Source organism: Falco biarmicus, chromosome 6 (genome assembly GCF_023638135.1).
Source record: "Falco biarmicus isolate bFalBia1 chromosome 6, bFalBia1.pri, whole genome shotgun sequence".
Lineage (NCBI taxonomy): Eukaryota > Metazoa > Chordata > Aves > Falconiformes > Falconidae > Falco > Falco biarmicus.
In genome coordinates, this window is record NC_079293.1 from 13462220 (window position 1) to 13480445 (window position 18226).

At 40.3% G+C, this 18226-nt stretch overlaps 1 protein-coding gene across 5 annotated transcripts in view; it reads right to left on the minus strand.

Moving 5' to 3' along the window:
- Positions 1-18226, minus strand: part of ADGRB3 (adhesion G protein-coupled receptor B3) — a 466174-nt gene that overhangs the window by 110474 nt on the left and 337474 nt on the right. The gene's annotated exons all lie outside the window — the stretch shown is intronic.

Genomic DNA, 18226 nt, shown 5'->3' on the forward strand with positions numbered 1-18226 from the left:
GTTTGATGTAGCAGATAATTCACTAAATAAAGGCCACAGTCAAGAATGCCAGAGAGATAACCTGTTTATGTATCTTAATGACAGTTAATGCTGAGGTTCTTCTGAGCACATTAGAATGCAGACTTGGTGGCCAAGCAGCTTAACATAAAATGCATAAGGACCTCTGGATTTAGCATTCTCCAGAGTCATACAGTGACTGGAAAGGAGGTCTGACAAAGTCCATTAAGGACTGAGGCACCTATAGTGGCAAGTATCCACCTATCTCATGTAATAACTAAGACTTTATTAAAATGGGGCAATACAACAAACCTGTGCAAGCAGTTGAGATGCAATGGCCTTGTATATACCTAGATGATCACAATTGTAATGCAATATAGCTAAACACAAAGCTTTCTTACAGTGTTTAAACTGATTAAAAACTGATTAAAACCCAAAGCTAAACAACACAGATGTTGCTACAGCTGATAGATATAAGCTGTACATTGAAAACTCTATCATTCACAGAGCTAACCTCTATGACATTATATTTTTTCCTTAATAATTTGCACTTTTTTTTTTTTTTTTAGATGTGGGAAAATCATTGTTATTACAGAGTCAAAATAAAGTCAAGTACAGATCTAGGAAATGGAGGCTCTTTTGTTAGAAGAAAAAGATGTAAGAGACACCTCCTTAATGTATATTTTAGACTCTTCCAAGCTGGTCTTAGGCCTGATGTTCTTGCCTTTCAGTAAAGCTTATTACCTTAGGACTTATTAATGTGTCTGCTTAGCTTCTAGACTCCAGTGGTTTGAATGTAGTCACTTTGGGATGCAGTTATATGAGCTACTGCTCATCTGACTCTTCCCAAGTGTATTTATTTACTGACCAACTCCCCAGTAAATTACAGCCTAACTGACATGCTTTTCAATACCACTTCATGCCTCTGTAATGGTAGTCTCAACTAAACCAGTCAGCTGATAATGATAATTTCCAGAGATAACTTCTAAACTGCTCCACTGTGCTTTTTGCAAGGAGTGCCTAGTACAGAGGCTAGAAGAAGGAGATGTGCATCACACTGGATCACAAAGCACGAAAACAGATGTCTCCATATTTCATCTCAAAAATGCTGTGAAAAGAATGAGGGTCTGCACTGTGCCATGACTGAACAGTGAACTATATGTACCAGGGATTGTGCTGACTTAATAGTATAAGGGCATATGTTGCAGAGGAGGCCACTGCGGTGCACAAAGTCTGGTGGATTCTGTGGACATGTTCTGAATTTGATTGGCACATGTACAATATATTTGATGCATTTTTAACAACTGTATACCTGGAAGTCCCAGAAAAATTTACTGCACTCGACAGTGGCAATACAGGATTTAAGTCCTCTTACTCCTCTGGTACATCCATTTCAGCTACTCGCATGTCAGCTAGATTGTGTGTTTAGACTAATGTGACTGATGGTGTTAAAAACTATATAAGACTGGATAAATGTTTTTATGTCAGTCTAAAAAAAAAAAAAAAGAGTGGATAGAGGAGGTGTTGGGGAGTATGTGCCTTAACTAGATGCCAAAAAAAGCCTGACTGAATAAGTGAGAAAAGCTTACTAGCCTATCCACTTTCTTCCATCTCCTGAGAACATTTTTTGTTTGTGTGTGGCTTCCTTGTGGGAAACAACACAAGAACTCCCAATGCTCTGCAGGTACAGGGGTTGTAATAATGGGCTTGTCTTCTGTCAGCTGACGAAATTGTACTCTTTAGCCTTCAGGTATGGTAGAAAAGGACTGAAAAAAGTGTCCCAAAATAATAAATGTTAATACACTAATGATCTATTCACATTGTATAGCACCTTTCAGCTGAAAGCCTTAAAACAGAGATGGACAGTATCATCCTGAATCTCATCATGAGGCACAAGAAAATTAGGAGACATCTCTAGGACTTGAGGCCAAAATAAAAATGTGAAGATAAATTACTCCTAGGCTCAAAAGAAAATGCAACCAAATACAGTGCTGTATTTATTTACTTCAGTCTTTATGTGGAGGTCTCATATACCATTTTTGATGCTTACAACATCTATCATATAAAATATTGAAAGTATACGTATATAAAACATATACAGTGACGTTATTCAGTTAAAGTTGCAGTTTTTGCAGAATGGAATCAACTCTCATTGGTGCGAAAGGCATATCACAAGCTGTCTGTCTGTCTATCTGTGCTGTGTCACAGATGTGGCATGCTTTAGTTGAAAACTCCAAATCTGAAATGCCTTTCCCTTCAGCCAGACATAGTGTTGCAAGTACAAACCGCTACAGCATCCTTATATTTGATGTAATTTGCATTCTGTTACGTTCTCATGCTACTTGATGTTTTAAAGGTGTAATAAATAAAGAATACAATTAATTTAGATTACACTACTCAATCTAAATTATATATAGAATACTAAGTACATGAAGCTTATTAACTAGAATGTATCTCCTAGAAATTACATAATGAGTGCAATTCTAATCATTGTCTCTGCATATATAGTATTCAGAGAATGTCATGAATCCGCTTCATGTCAGTGCATGCTGTATATTGATTGGACCTGTCAACTTCAATGGAGTATCCTCAGTATAACTCACATCAGAACCTGGCACTATATTTTGATCTCTCAGACAGCTAAATGATATCTAAAATTACATATAAGCCAACATCTTTCTATTGACTACACATTGGAGAAAACTTATGTGTATATTTTAATTCAAAGATGCTAAAGCATGTCAAGCACATGATGTGTTCTTCAGTTATATTAGTTTTCAGCAGGGGGTTGGAAATAGCAAAACAGGAAATATGACTATGCCACTCTAAAAAATCTGTGGCATGCCCACATTTTAAAGGCAGTATGCAGTTCTGATCTCTTCCAAACTCAAATGGATCTAGTGGAACTAGGAAAGCTATAGGGAAAGGGGACAAGGGGACAGAAGACATGAGACCACTTCTGTAACTTAAGTCCCTCCTGTCTGGGTAAGAGGTGGCCAAGGGAGGTCTGGTAAAGGTCTGTAAGAGTGCCATGGTGAAAAAGAACCAGAGATGACTGTTTGTTATTCCTTGTAATATAAGATGCAAAAGCATTAAATGAAATTATTAGGCTGTATACTGAAAACAAACAATAAGAGGCATTTTTTCTCAGAGGGTGTAGTTAAACTGTGGAAATTATTGCCACAGGAGGTTATAAATGACAGAAGATTATGTGACCTGAAAGAGTGATTAAGTAAATTCAAAGTCAAAAGAATCTTTTAAGGCTACAGTACACAAAGATAAAAAAAAAATCTGACTGTACCTCACAAACCTGTTGGAATCTGGAAGACATACCAGGGGAATATCTGCTGCATAAGTACCTTGTACTTAAGCACTCTTCTACGGATTTGTTAATAGCCACTCTGGCTGGCAGGATGCTGGGGCTAAACTAATCTTTCACCTGGTCAGTCCAGCTTATACTTTAACTATTATTTCTGATGTAAAGGTTTTGCTTTCAAATTAGTCACATTGCTGATTCTTCCACATTGCATATATGTTGCTCAGGCAAGTGGCTCTGGTGCCAGCATGATCAGCAGCAAAGTGCTCCAGTGTGGTGTACAGTTGGGGGTTCCTGAACCAAGGGAACCTCAGGAGGAGGTTCTCAGCTCTCTCAGCTGCCTGGTGCCATGGCAGCTGACAGGACCTGAGTGGGGCCAGGAGCAAGGGCGGCCAAGCCTCCCCACCTATAAAAGAAGCCCTTAGGGAGTGCTAGCAGCCAGGAGCGCTGCCAACAGGGTGGGCGAACAGGCCATAGTGCGGCATGGCAGCTGGCAGGGCAGGGCAGGTGCTGAAGCTCAGCCATGGAGCAATAGTGTCTACCCGGCAGAAAGCCACGGCCTCTGAGCTCTGCACCCACCATGACTGATGCAGCTGCCCAGGCAGGGCCCTGGTGGGAACACGCTGCTGGCTGTGCCCCGCTCTTATGCCAGCAGGGGATGGCAGCTGTGAGTGCTCCTGCGGGAGTGCGCCTGGGGAAAGGAGCTCCTCTGCTCAGTGACAGAGCTCCGGGAGGGGGTGAGTAGGTGAAGGAGTAACAGGGAGAGCAAGAGAGAGACAGACTGCAGGAATCACACCCTACCTTCCTTGAGACAGGCCCGACAGGCAGACAGGACGCATGATATGGAGGATTCACTATCCTCTCTCCACCTGGCTGAACACAGTGACTTCAGGGACTGGGAGCAATGGCAACATGTTTCCACCCAGCACAGCAGGTGCATCTCCTCTGTGACTACCCCACCTTCACAGGTGTCCTTGCATAATGAGTATGAGGCTCTGAAAGTGCAACCAAACAATAATGAGGATGATGGTTCATCTAGCTTGGTAGTGTTGCTGAGGTTAAGTCAGCCTATGCCCTGCATCAAAATTGCAGTCAAAAGATGGGTCATTGTGACAGAAGGAATGTCCTTCCCTTCTGCAGGGAACAGAAGGCCCAATATGCAGACCAGACCTGCTCCTTAGGGAAGTCTGCTGCCTCCCTGGGGCCTGGGTTAAAGATGTGAGGAGAAAGCTTCCTACCCTGGCACAGCCCACAGATTATTATCCATTACTGATTTTTCAGGTAGGCAGTGATGAAGCTGCAACAGGAAGTCTGAGGGAGCTCAAAAGAGACTTCAGGGTCTTGGGACAAATGGTTAAGGGGTCAGGAACACAAGCAGTGTTCTCTGCCCTTCCAATTGCAGGGAATGATGAGGGAAGAAACGGGAAGATCCAGCACACCAATACCTGGCTCCAAGCCTGGTGTCACCGGCAGAATTTTGTGATTTCTGATCACAAGGTGGTCTACACAAAAGGAGGCTTGCAGGTAAGAGACAGGATACACCTGTCTCAAAGAGGGGAAAGGATCTTTGCACAGGAGTTATCAGGGCTCATTGAAAGAGCTTTAAAATAGATTTAAAGTGATAAACGCAAGCTCACCAGAGGTAGTGAGCCTGGGGGTGGCATGCCAATGTCTGAGGGACAGTGTGCTAGCGAGGTCCTTTGGTGTGCTCTCTCAGTGGAGGCAGAGGATGGAGATCCATGCAGCAGCAAAGACACAAGAGTTATTGATGTGTTAATAAGCATGGAAGTGCCTGAGAATGGTCATGTAGGAATTAGGGCTTCTCCCCCAAAAAAGGTGGTGGGATCAATAGCCCAGCTGAAGCAAATCTACACCACTGCACGCAGCATGTGCAAAAACCAGAAGGAGATGTAAACCATTGTGCAACAGAAAAACTATGACACGGTCGCCATCACAGAAACATGGTGGGATGATTTGCACAACTGGAGTGCTGCAATGAATGGCTATAAATGCTTCAGAAGGATAGGCAAGGGACGAGAGGTGGTGGGGTAGCCCTGTATATTAGGGAGTGTTTTGATTGTCTAGATCAGGGGTCCTCAAACTTTTTAAACAGGGGGCCAGCGTGTGAATGAAATGGCAGAAGTCATCTGCGGCTGCTTGGTTTCCCCCCCCAATCCCCAGCGGGTGGGTGTGTGTCTGTAAATACCGGGGTTGGATTGAGGACCCTGGGGGGGCATATCCAGCCCGTGGGCTGTAGTTTGAGGACCCCTGCTCTAGAGCTTAAAGATGGTGAAGATAGGGTTGAGTATTTACAGGTGAGAATCAAGGGAAAGGCCAACAAGGCCAATATAATGGTGGGAATTTGTTATAGACCACCCAGCCAGGATGAAAAGGCAGACAAAATATTCTATAAGCAGCTGGGAGAAGTCTCACACATTTGCTAGTCCTTGTTCTCATGAGGCACTTCAACTTACCAGATGTCTCCTGGAAATACAAAACAGCAGAGATGAAACAGTCCAGAAGATTCCTGGAGTGTGGGGAAGATAACTTCCTGACAAAGTTAGTGAGTGAGCTAACTAGGGAAGGCGACCTGCTGGACCTGTTGTTTGTGAACAAAGGACTTGAAGACTGTAGTCTGTCTTGGGCATAATGATCACGAAATGATAAGAGGTTTTGATTCCTGGAGAAGTACGGAGCGGGGTCAGCAGAGCTGCTACCTTGGATTTACAGAGAAAAGACTTTGGCCTGTTTAGAAGCACAGTTGACAGAGTCATTTGGGAGGCAGCCCTGAAGGTCAGAGAAGTCCAGTAACACTGGACATTCTTCAAGAAGGAAATTTTAAAGGTGCAGGAGCAGATCATCCCCATGTGCTGAAAGATGAGCCAAAGCCCAATTAGAACTTAATCTGGCTACCACCATAGAAGGCAAAAAAAGTGTTTCTGTAAATGGATCAGCAACAAAACGAGGGCTAAGAAGAATCGCCATCCTTTAGTGGATGCAGGAGGAAACATAGTGACAAAGGATGAGGAAAGTCTGAGGTACTTGATGGCTTCTTTGTTTCAGCCTTTAATAGCAAGACCAGTTGTTCTCTGGGTACCCAGCGCCCTGAGCTGGAAGACAGGGATGGGGAGCAGAATGAAGCCCCCATAATCCAAGTGGAAATGGTCAGTGATCTGCTGCACCACTTAGACAAACACAAGTCCTTGGGGCCTGAAGGTGTCCACCCAAGGGTACTGATGAACCCGGCAGAAATGCTCACCAAGCCATTTCCAATCATTTACCAGCAGTTCTGGCTAACTGGGGAGGTCCCAGTTGACTGGAGTTTAGCAAATATTTCACCCATCTATAAGAAGGGTCGGAATGAGGATCTGGGGAACAACGGGCCTGTCAGTCTGACCTCGGTGCCAGGGAAGGTCATGGAGCAGATAATCTTCAGTGACATCATGTGGCACATGCAGGACAACCAGGTGACCAGTCCCAGCCAGCATGGGTTTATGGAAGGCAGGTCCTACCTGACTCACCTGATCTCCCCCTATGACAAGGTGACCTGCTTAGTGGATGAGGGAAAGGCTGTGGGTGTTGTCTACCTGGACACAAGTAAAGCCTTTGAAACCATTTCTTACAGCATTCTCCTGGAGAAACTGGCTGCTCATGGCTTAACAGGTGTACTTTACCCTGGGTAAAAAGCTGGCTGGCTGGCCAAGCCCAAGGAGTGGTGGTGAATGGGGTTAAACACAACTGACAGCCAGTTACAAGTGGTGATCCCCAGGGCTTAGTACTGGGGCCAGTTCTGTTTAATTTTGATGATCTGGACAAGGGGATTGAGTGCACCCTCAGTAAGTCTGCAGACAACACCAAGTTGGCGGGGGGAGTGTTGATCTGCTTGAGGGTAGGAAGGATCTGCAGAGGGATATGGACAGGGTGGATTGATGGGTCAAGGCCAATTGTATGAGGTTCAACAAGGAGATTTACCGGGTCCTGCACTTGGGTCAAAATAAACCCATGCAACACTACAGGCTTGGGGAAGAGTGGCTGCAAAGCTGCCTTGCAGAAAAGGACTTGGGGATGCTGGTCAAAAGCCAGCTGAGCACGAGCCAGCAGTGTGCCCAGGTGGCCAAGAAGGCCAAGAGCACCCTGGCTTGTATCAGAAACAGTGTGGCCAGCAGGACTAGGGAAAGATTGTTGCTCTGCACATGGCACTGGTGAGGCTGCACCTCAAATCCTGGGTTCAGTTTTGGGCCCTCACTGCAGAAGGGACACTGAGGTGCTGGAGCGTGTCCAGAGATGGGCAACGAAGCTGGTGAAGGGTCTTGAGCACAAGTCTTACAAGGAGTGGCTGAGGGAAATGGGGTTGTTTAGCCTGCAGAAAAGGAGGCTTAGGGGGCACCTTATTGCTCTCTACATCTACCTGAAAAGAGGTTGTAGGCAGGTAGGCGTCCATCTCTTCTCAAAAATAACAAGTGATAGGACAAGAGGAAAGAGCCTCAAGTTGTGCCAGGGGACCTTAGACTGGATATAAGGAAAAATTTCTTCACCAAAAGGGTTGTCAGGCATTGGAACGGGCTGTCCAGGGAAGTGGTTGGGTCACCATCCCTGGAGGTATTTAAAAGACGTGTAGTTGTGGCACTTAGGGACATGGTTTATTAGGACTTGGCAGTGACAGATTCATGGTTGGGCTTGATGATCTTAAAGGTCTTTTTTAATCTAAATGATTCTATGATTCTATTTGCATATCAAACCCAAAACAGTGCTGAGACAGTAGTATCTTAGCAGAGCCTCTGAAATGTTGAGGTACTATGAGATCCTAAATTTAGAAATTTAATTTCTTGGCATCACATAAGTGGACATTGAACATAATTAAATCTTTATTGCTTTACATTAATGTTTTATCTCATATGAGACAGAATTTCTTATTTCCTCCATTTTATAGTGTAGAATTGGGATTTTACTAGTGTACTCACATGCTGAAACATTTCACAATGTTCAATCAAGACAGAAAGAATATGTGTGTGTATATATAAAATAGACATAGATAATATCTGCTGCAATGGTGATACTTGTTATTATTGTATCTCACCTGATTTTGATACACTTCATAAGGTCTACTTTTACATTTACCCTAATGATGGCTTCACACTTTCTATTTTTTCGCATGATCTTAACTGTTAAGCACTTACAAAAATATTTGTTTCTTTTCTTCACAACATTTCCTTTCTTTGTGTAAAATTATACCTCCTGACCCTTGGAATGGTCAAGTTTTAATCCCAAGCTAGTAAGATCAATTCTGTATTTAGAAATGTCACTGCTTTTAAGTCCAATACCTAGTAGTCTTATGGGGCTAGAGGCAATAACTTGTAAAGGGAAAAATCCTCAACTTTTCAATTGGACACACAGACCTTTTTTCTAACCCTGCAGGGCTGTCAGCTATCAAACTTTGAATTCATGACATTTTAAAGAAAATGTACGGAGGAGTTATTTTATAGGAACAGAAAATAATTTTTAGCTTGCTTTAGAAGTTTTTACTGCTCTTTCTTGCCCTATGCTTTCAATGAGTAAGATACATAGTTTTACAGGTGGATGCATATGAAAATAGTACTACTAAATGCTTTAAAGAGTCTAACATGCTAAAGGTTATATGGTATGAATTAATACAAAGATGTTAGCACTTGTGGAAAAATGGAGGAATGAAACACTCAAGGTCAGAGATGCAGAAACCATGACCTCAGCTGCGACTCTTCTTATGGCTGTGTTTTAATGTCCAATGTTTAAAGTTTGTATTTCAGACCATCTCACATTAAAATCAATTAAAATGATTGCAGCATTAGTTGAATTAAGCCATCTTTCATTTTCAATGATATGTTAATTAATACCAGTAGTTAGTACAATGCAAACTGGAATTTCTTAGAGATTCTCATGAAAAAGCTGTAACAATACTAGTACTAGTACTTTAATTCTTGATGAGATGTTAAGAAAAAGTGCTTTGGAAACATATTAATTCACTTGCTTTAAAACTGTAAATATTTTACTGCTCCATAATTCTAAGTTTCAGAAATGTCCGATTTTCAACTCACTTAAATATATATATATATATAAATCAACATGAATAGATTTTAAACAGCATTAATTCCACTTCTACTGAACTAATTTCCTTCAAAGTTTGGTTTGCTTTTAACTCTGGCAATTTTAGTTCTGGAATAGCTTTCTCTCTGTGACAAACTTATTTTAAATTTCAGATTTTAAAAAAATGGAATTCAGAAATGCCATAATCCATTGCTTCTTTAAGACAATGGTTCAACATAATATTTAAATGTGTATATAACTTGATATGCCAGTGGATTCAGCAGATATACTCATACACTCAAAGGTAGTCACATGTTCAACTTTCTTGTGAAATCACAGCCGTTTCCATCTCAGAATCACAAAATATCAGTGAATTAAGCTTCAAAATAGTCCTTTAAAGTAAGGATCACTGGTCACATATTCCAGATGGTGAAATACTATGCTGCTGTACTAGGTAATCAGAACAGATTCTTCTGTCCTTTAAGTCATAACAATCTTTAACAAATGTAAAGACTATGCATATTACGTTGTAACTTTGGCTATGGAAGATCTTTATTCTTGACTTAAGAACTTATTCAAATAATTGATGATTATAGTATCAATGAAATTGATATTAATAACATAGTAACTCATACTGTATCAAATAAACCCCCCTGTAAACAGATTCATGTTTAGTATGTTTTTGCAACAATTAGCAGAATTAAGAATCAATCCCAACTCAAATGCAAATAATAATCATAATCACAGAAACATACTTCTCCACCAAAACATGTTTTAAAGGTTCCTCTGTACATATAATTTCTCTCCCTTATCAACCACTCCTCTCCAATTTCTAGAAGAAAAATGACTGGTAATATATCTTGTCATTTCTGTGATCTAGAACTATTTGGCTTGACATTTCTCAATTACTACAGTTCCTAAGAGAAGTCATCTGAAGCCCAGAGTACCTATACAAGGTCATGAGTATGAGTTGTGCTGAATACCCACAAAAAGATTCCCTGTTATTTATTTGTTGACAACATCAATAGGCAATTAAATATTTGCTAGCAGTTGCAAGAAATGTTTCTTTGTTAAGCAAAGTTCATGCTAACATTGTCCCACTTAATTGTCAGTCATTACTGTTCAATGTCACTGGGAAAGGTACATCTATTGGGAGAAATCCCAGCACAAGTCCTGGCAGAAGTCAGCAGATTTCAAGAGAGATGCTGCTGCAGTACTTTCTACCTGGATACCATAGCTTTTCCATGAGTGAAACTATGTGAAACTGTTCAGCTGGAGACAGTTCCATGGAAGTACCTACTAGAAAAATCAACACCTATCTGAGAGAAGATAATATTGATGCAGCTGCCCTTGTGCCGCCCATGGTGTAGAAGTGACAAGTGTAGTGTGAAAGGGAGGACTTGTTGACAGGGCATTACTGGGGTTACAAGGTTGGGGATGCAGCTTAAGAAGGACCACGACCAGGATACTGGAGCAGCCAGGAGGAAAAGAAACTTGATCGGGGTGTCAGGAAAAAGGGAAGCTTACTGCATGATGCCTCTGTGTATATTTTGTCCAACAAAGTCTTTTATGTCTGTACAAGGCAGATGGCACTTTAATTAAGGGTTCTGTAAACTTTCCCAAAACATCTTTGCGATTTCTGTGTTCAGTATGTTTATGTACCTCCCCCTTCAAATTAACAGCTTTTCAAATATTTTACCCTTGATTAACAATGATGCATGGGAGCTTCTGCTGGATGAATGAAGGGTGAACCCAGCACTACCACCTGCATGATGTTAATACAGGTTTTTGTAAAGTAGTTAAGCCTATAGCAACTGTGATACATAGAAAGTGTGATGGCAAAACTGAGGAATGGGATAAGAACATGAAAGAAAATTCTTTTGGACATGTAAAATAAATATTTAGGGTTTTATGATAAATTATGATTAATACCAATTTTGCTTTTAATTATGTTACAAGCTTATGTTGCAGAAAGACATATTGATTCATCTACTACATTAGAAAATATTTTTAAAAGAGCTGTGGATGGCCCTGATTTTAGTATTTTCAGTAGTGACTGCAAAATCTTAGCATATTTTATTTTTTTCCCCTTAATTTTAAAAAGCATCAGGCTTACTGGGAAAAAAAGTTCACAAAGAGAAAAATATGCAGCAAACAATTCCTTCTCCACAAGGTAATATAATTTTGAGAATGAGTTATAGAGATATGTGCCTTTTTTGTCTGTAGCCAATATATTTTTTGGTAGATTTCTTCCAGCAGAAAACCAAATATTAAAGATGTTTTTTTAAAGTAAATTAGAAAAAAATAACAAAACTATGTGAATAGGATCTTTTTTCAAATTATGGAAAACAGGTGTGTTCATAAGCACAACATTTTCCTCAAAACACTTGATTTCTGATTTAAACATAAAGTGATGTAGCCTTTTATTAAACTTTGTAAAAATGACTTTAGACATAAATGTAAAGACTTGAGAAACAGCTGCAACATTAGGCTTCATTGATGCTTCAGTAGTCTGACATTAAATATTGTGTTTTCCTCTTGAAATCAAATTGTTTACATAGCATTTTGTTCCTTAAACTGACAAAGGAAACCTTGATATACAAGACACATCACTGTCAATACAACTGAGATTCTAAGCACTCACAGAGTTGCATATGCAATGTTACACATGTAGATAGTCCCATCTTTACAAATGTAAGCCATTGAAGGATCTGGCTGTAATGCTATCATGTACATAAAAACATGGCTTTGGCAGCTGAAATCCAAATGACAATAGCAACCTGATTGTAGGTTGCTACTCCTATGGATACCATTATAGAATTTATATAAAAATGTATCTGAATATGTGCTAATGTAGACAGCACACAAGTCTACTTCTTTATCTGTACTTGTGTTTACAGATCTCCCATGAAATTGCTGCCAGAGACTACAAAGGTCACATTTAATTTTTGTGAAGATGTTTCTGGGTATGTTGCCTCTTTGTCCATGAGGCAACATATCAAACACTGCATGCATGTACTGTAAGCACTGCTTTCCATGACAAGTAAGTCATCATAATAATGAAGGGCAGAGGCCTCCAGCTATCTTGTGACTCCTACATTTTTTCTTTTACCAGTTTTGGCTCCTTTCATGAATGCGCAGCATGCTCTATATGCTGGGGGACTAGAATCATTGTTTTAACTGTTCCCTTTTTTCTTTTGGGTAAATGAAAGGAGGTTGTTGCATAAAAGAAAAGACAGTATATAAAATTACCAAAGCTTTCTTTTGAAAAAGCAAATTCTTCACTACCTCCCAAGGAAATTATATGAAAAGCTCATGCAAACAGAATGTGCATATTTTTATGATTCTAGCTATGAAGTTACAGCCACAGACAGTATTTAATTTTGTATTCACTATCAACCACAATTGCTCCTCTTTCCAGGTAATCTTTCATCTCTGCAGCTCCTCTTTGGAATCTCATTAGATTAACAGGTCACTAAAACATTTTTTGATCGCATTTCTCAACCACCTTTGTCAGCTTATGAGTCAACCCTGTAACATATGAAAGTAAGATCATTTTTGCACTCACTTCCTCTAACATATTTTAAATATATAATGTTAAGAAAAGATTTATTCCTTCCTACCTACTCTCCTGTGTCACAAGATAGTAGGTATTTTAATTCAAGACCAATATGAAAAATAGCAAACTACCCAGATTTCAAAGTCATGTGACTGACAGATGTGCAAAATCAAACATCGAACAGATAGGACAGTTGGAGGATATACTAAAGAAATAAACTCTTGAAGGACAGCCAAGCACAACCTGAACTGAGTTATGGGATCTTATCATGCCAAAGGAGACCTAGCTAAACACCTGGCATTTGGTTATCTGTTGTTGACAAACTGTGGCTTGATGTTTTGACTTAATATCTTCTATTCCACTTAGTGTCCTAAGAAATAGGAGACATTAAATATTCCCCTTCCTGTGCAAGTAAAATGAAAGCAGAAATGTATCTGTGTCTAGAGAGTATTTTGATAGTTTAATCCTCCCACTCTACTGAAACGAGGCATCAGGGCAATGTCTGACATAACATGCAATGTTTGATGAAAAAGCAAAGCAATTGGAGAAAGTACACAAAGAGGACCAAAGGTCCAGAAAATATGACTGATGAGAAAAGCTGTAAGAACCGGCATATTTAATTGAGGAAAAAGAAAACCTGAGAGGAAACATGACCAACATTTTCTTCATTTATAAGAGGTTGCTAGGAAAAGAAAGTACTGTCCTCTTCCTTTCCACCAAACCGGAAAAATAATAATGTGCTGAGCTTAGACTGAAGCAGGGGCTGCTATGGAAAACTTCCCAACTGTAGAGACAGTAAGGCCTTTATCATTCTGCCTTGGGGAGCCATGGAATTTCCATCATCTCAAGTTTTTAAAAGCACGTTACAGAACAGTCTGCTGGGAATGGGTGAGAGACCAGGGTAAGTGATCTCTTGAGTGACCTCCTTCACTACGTGCTAAAGCCAGTGATCTCTTTTAAAGGGAGCTGTGTTTGCTGAATACCCCTGAAAATGATGAAGTGCCTTCCACTGCTAATGACTGTAATAGGACTGTGTTGCATCTTGTACATTAGAACACAAAATTGGGAACTGGAAAAACTAAATGTTTGGCAGTTTATAAGCATGGCTTAGAGAGCTGTACGCTGTGTTTTGTTTTTTGTTTGTTTGTTTTATTATTATTATTATTTATTTATTGTGGTATGCTTGTTTCAGGATTTGTACAGATGTGACCTATTATATTTCAGAATTGAGCTGAACTGTTATGCAAATGTAAAGGTAAGATCCAAAGCCAGCTGAAGTAAGCAGAAGAGTTTCAGCTGGCTTTGATGGCTTTGGAGCCGGTCTGCGCTGTGTTCCCAAGGTCATATGTGTGTCTCTGTGTGTGCTGGGGAGAGGAGGAAGGAGACATTTGTACAGGTACTTACCCTGACTTTGAAATGTTAGCTTTGCGTAATTGACTCAGGGGTGTATTCAAACCGCCTAATCTAGGAGTCGAAATTACTGTGGCATTTAGGCTTAAGGCAGAAAAAGTGAAATTGCCTAATCTCTGGGGTGGACAGGGTCCCCATATGCCAGCGAAGAGACTATGCTTATATGAAACACTTTTTATAATCTGAATACATACTTTACAATCAAACTGACCATGTTTTTAAGCATTTGGCTTATCTTAAGCGCCTGAATAACGCTTCAACAGGAACATAATATAGAACATAAAACAGAGTATCATGACTCACAAAAAAAGGGAAGTAAAGTTAAAACATTTAAAAGGTCATATTTCATTTTTAGATGATGCAGAAACTATTTTACATGTTTATAAGAGTTAGTTGGAAGCAGTAGAATTTTCTTAGTAATTTGTGAAGCTAATTAGTTGACACACTGAGAAATCCAAGCTATAAAGCATACCATAGTCAAATCAATGATAATAAGAAATAGTTTTGATGATTTTTTCAGTGTTTTATTGTTCCATACAAGGACACAATAATACTGCAGAAAATTGATTTTCTGTGGAAAAGTTCCCCTGTTATGCATTGTATTCATCATATTGGAAACCAATGAGATTTTTAAAAAGAACTAATAAATAGTTCAAGCAATATTAGCAAATTTCTTTCCTCCACAGTTAAACTTGGGCTGTTAAACTGAATCATGAAGTGGGTCAGTGATCCAACCCTGAGTTTCTTACATAATGGCCTCCTGTGAGGCACAATGTTTTCTGTGAAGTTAGAGTTGACAAGCCATATCACCTCCCAGGAGGTGGATAAGGCCCTATATTGTACATTTTATAATTCTGCAAAAAGCATTTTTTTTATTATCATTGATCTGTGCATACAGCTCCTCGAGTTAAATAAAAACTTTGTGGACCAAAGAAAGTACACACTAATAATGTAATATGTTATGTATTATCAATATTATCAATTATTAACAATATTATTATCAATATATATAATCAACTAAAAAAACCAAAGCCAAAGTGACCGGCAATTAGAAAGGACACCTTTTACAAAAGTTGTATTTTCTTACCAAGTGTCAGGGCCCTGATTTCACCAACAGGCTCTGATTATCCTGACAAGTTTATAACTGTCTTTCTCCATAATCCTCCTCTGTGACCTCTTTTCCTACCCTTTCCCAGAGGGTGAATCTTGGCTTCCTGTGCTCTGGGTCACTTTTGATCTGCCAGAACTGTGTAACTTTTTATCTGACTGCTGTGAAAACACCTATGCCACAAGAAAAAAAGGTGTGAAAAGCTCAGACCTCGATGTACACACACTTCACCCGTTGGCTCAGGAGTTGCATTTAAGCTCAGGCCCCTGCCCTTCGTCCACGCCTGTGCTGTGCTGTAGCTGTGCTTGGCCTTGCACCATGCCAGTCCTGACCTTGTCTTGCTGGCTTGACTTCCCAGCCGCATCTCAGATCTGCCACATCACTACAGGCTGTCTGGTGATCAGTGGTCTGTGGCTGACCCTGGACTCATTCTGCTCTTTTTGCTTCTGTACTGTGGGACTGCAACTTTCATCTCAAGTCTTGCTGTCAGCCCCAGCTCCCAGGTCACCTTTCCCTTGCGGAGCTGTCCGCTCCTGCTGCTCCCTGACGTCAAGATGCTGTACCATAATTCAAGTACATACAGATAGAGGACAAGCCTAATGATAGGGGCCCTGAATGGAAGTTCTTTCTTACTTTTGTCTCAATTCACTGAGGGCAATAAAAAATTTCAGCATCTTTCTGAAGAGGCTGTGAACCTTATTAAGCAGCTTTGGGAAAAAATGTACTATCAAGTACAGTGAGTGAATGTACTGTGGATTAGTACAATAGCCTGAACAGGGAAGGACCTTAAAATTTCTTTTCCTAAGGTATTGCAAGAATGGCTTACAAATGTCCATTAACTAATTACATTAATTACAGCTCCTCTCCTATCTCAGAGGAAGCATTCCAGTTCTGTTCGAATCTTCCATACTTTCTCTGAAATCTTGGCCAGGCAGCAGGACAGGGTGCTGTCACCACAGGCTGATGAAACAGCTTTACAGATTTGCATGCTAGCAGTGCAATGATCATTTCCCAAAGCAACTTAATCCTTAAGCTGATCCCAGAGTAATTTAAAAATTTATATTTGTACTGCTGAAGTTTCTTTTTCTCCATAAGAAGAATCTTTTCTACAACTCATGTTTTACACTTCTGTCCTGAAAGCTGGTTTAAGGCAAGTTCGTAAACACAAGGCTCCATCATGATCCTGCCTCCAAGAAATCTAACTGATAGCTGCAGCATTAGCAGAAAAGAGCTGCTTTCCTAAAGGAGGTGAGAAAATTTCCCTTCTCTCCCTACTAAAACCGTGATGGAATGTAATGTAGATACTAGGCATCTCTGGTCTAGCCCCCTGAGGGTGCTTGAAGAGTGCTTAACACCCTCAGCTTGCTGTGGCAGTTCTAAAGCTTTTTGGCTGGGGTGTATCCTGGTTGATCCAGGACTACTGCGTAGGCACAGTGTACGCATGTTGTGGTCCTGGCATGTCTGATGCTGTGCTTAGCACAGGAGGGAAACCAGATACAGAAAGTCATAAAGTTTTGATTGTGTGTGGGATCCTGCTGTGCCCCTGATAACTTGACACTGGCATTAGCATAAAAAATAATGTTTTAAAATATATGTGTCTTATGAAGGGGAGGGAAACTTCTCAGGTTTGTGCTGTGCGAGTGGACTGAGCTGCCCATATCTCATCTTCCTGGATGGTGAGCCTTGCAGCACCAGGTTGCAAGCAAGGCCCTAGACATTAAGTATTATGTATGTTTCAGGCTGAAATGAGCCACAGACAGAACACAAAGATTATGGAACCAGCAAGTAAAGTAGATGATTGTCTCTAGAAAGACAGGTAGACAGACCCCTTTCTTTCGATGTGGAACAAATGTGGATTGTAGCCTGCTTTCAGGACTATCTCAAAATTGCTGATGCAGAAGATACCTAGAATGCAAACACGATGTAAATGTGCCCAGAATCGAAAATGTTCTTTTCCTTCTGTTATCTTGGAAATCACTTTGGCTACAGAAACAGCCTTTCTTTAATTGGATCCCTTTTCCTCCATGAAATTTCATTTCTTTCTTCAGAACGATTCAACTTCAACAACAGTGAATAGAGTTGTGGTTGAAATGTTCTTCTCTGAAATGGAAGACGGGGTATAAAGCTCTAGGCATTCAGGAGGAAAATTAGGGTAGAATTATAGCTTGAAAAGCAAATGCTCTTGGAGGCCATCAACTAATTAATTGTATAAAAGGCCATCATACAAATCACTAGTCCATCATATAACAGATGGGTGCCTTACTGATCCCCCTCAATGTAAGCAACAAGCCAACTGTCCATGACCATGTAGATGTCATCTATAACTGGAAAGTATTGAATTACAGCATTATTGAGATGTCTAATTCTCTATGTCTATTTCTAATTAGGTACCCAACACTGAAGAGGAAAATATTTCAGGTACACTTCTTTAACTGATGTAGTTGTCTCTCTGTCTACTGCATTGCCTGTTATGAATCACACTGTGAGGAACCTAGTCCTCCCTTTTCTCTGTAGGTCAATTACACACTGAGGGAGGCTGGTCATACCCCGTTTCCTTTATTCACCTGGGGCAAATGTGCTCTACATGTCACAACTGCTTGTACTGACTCCAGTATCAAAATTCACTATGGGCATGGAGTAAAGCCTCTGGGATGCAATAGAGTCATAGGTCCAGTATTTTAATTAGTTTTCAATGTATAAATTCTTTAAATAGAAAACCAGAAAAGCCTAAGAAAAATATGCCTTTAAAAACATTCTCCAAAGAGCAAGCAAAGCA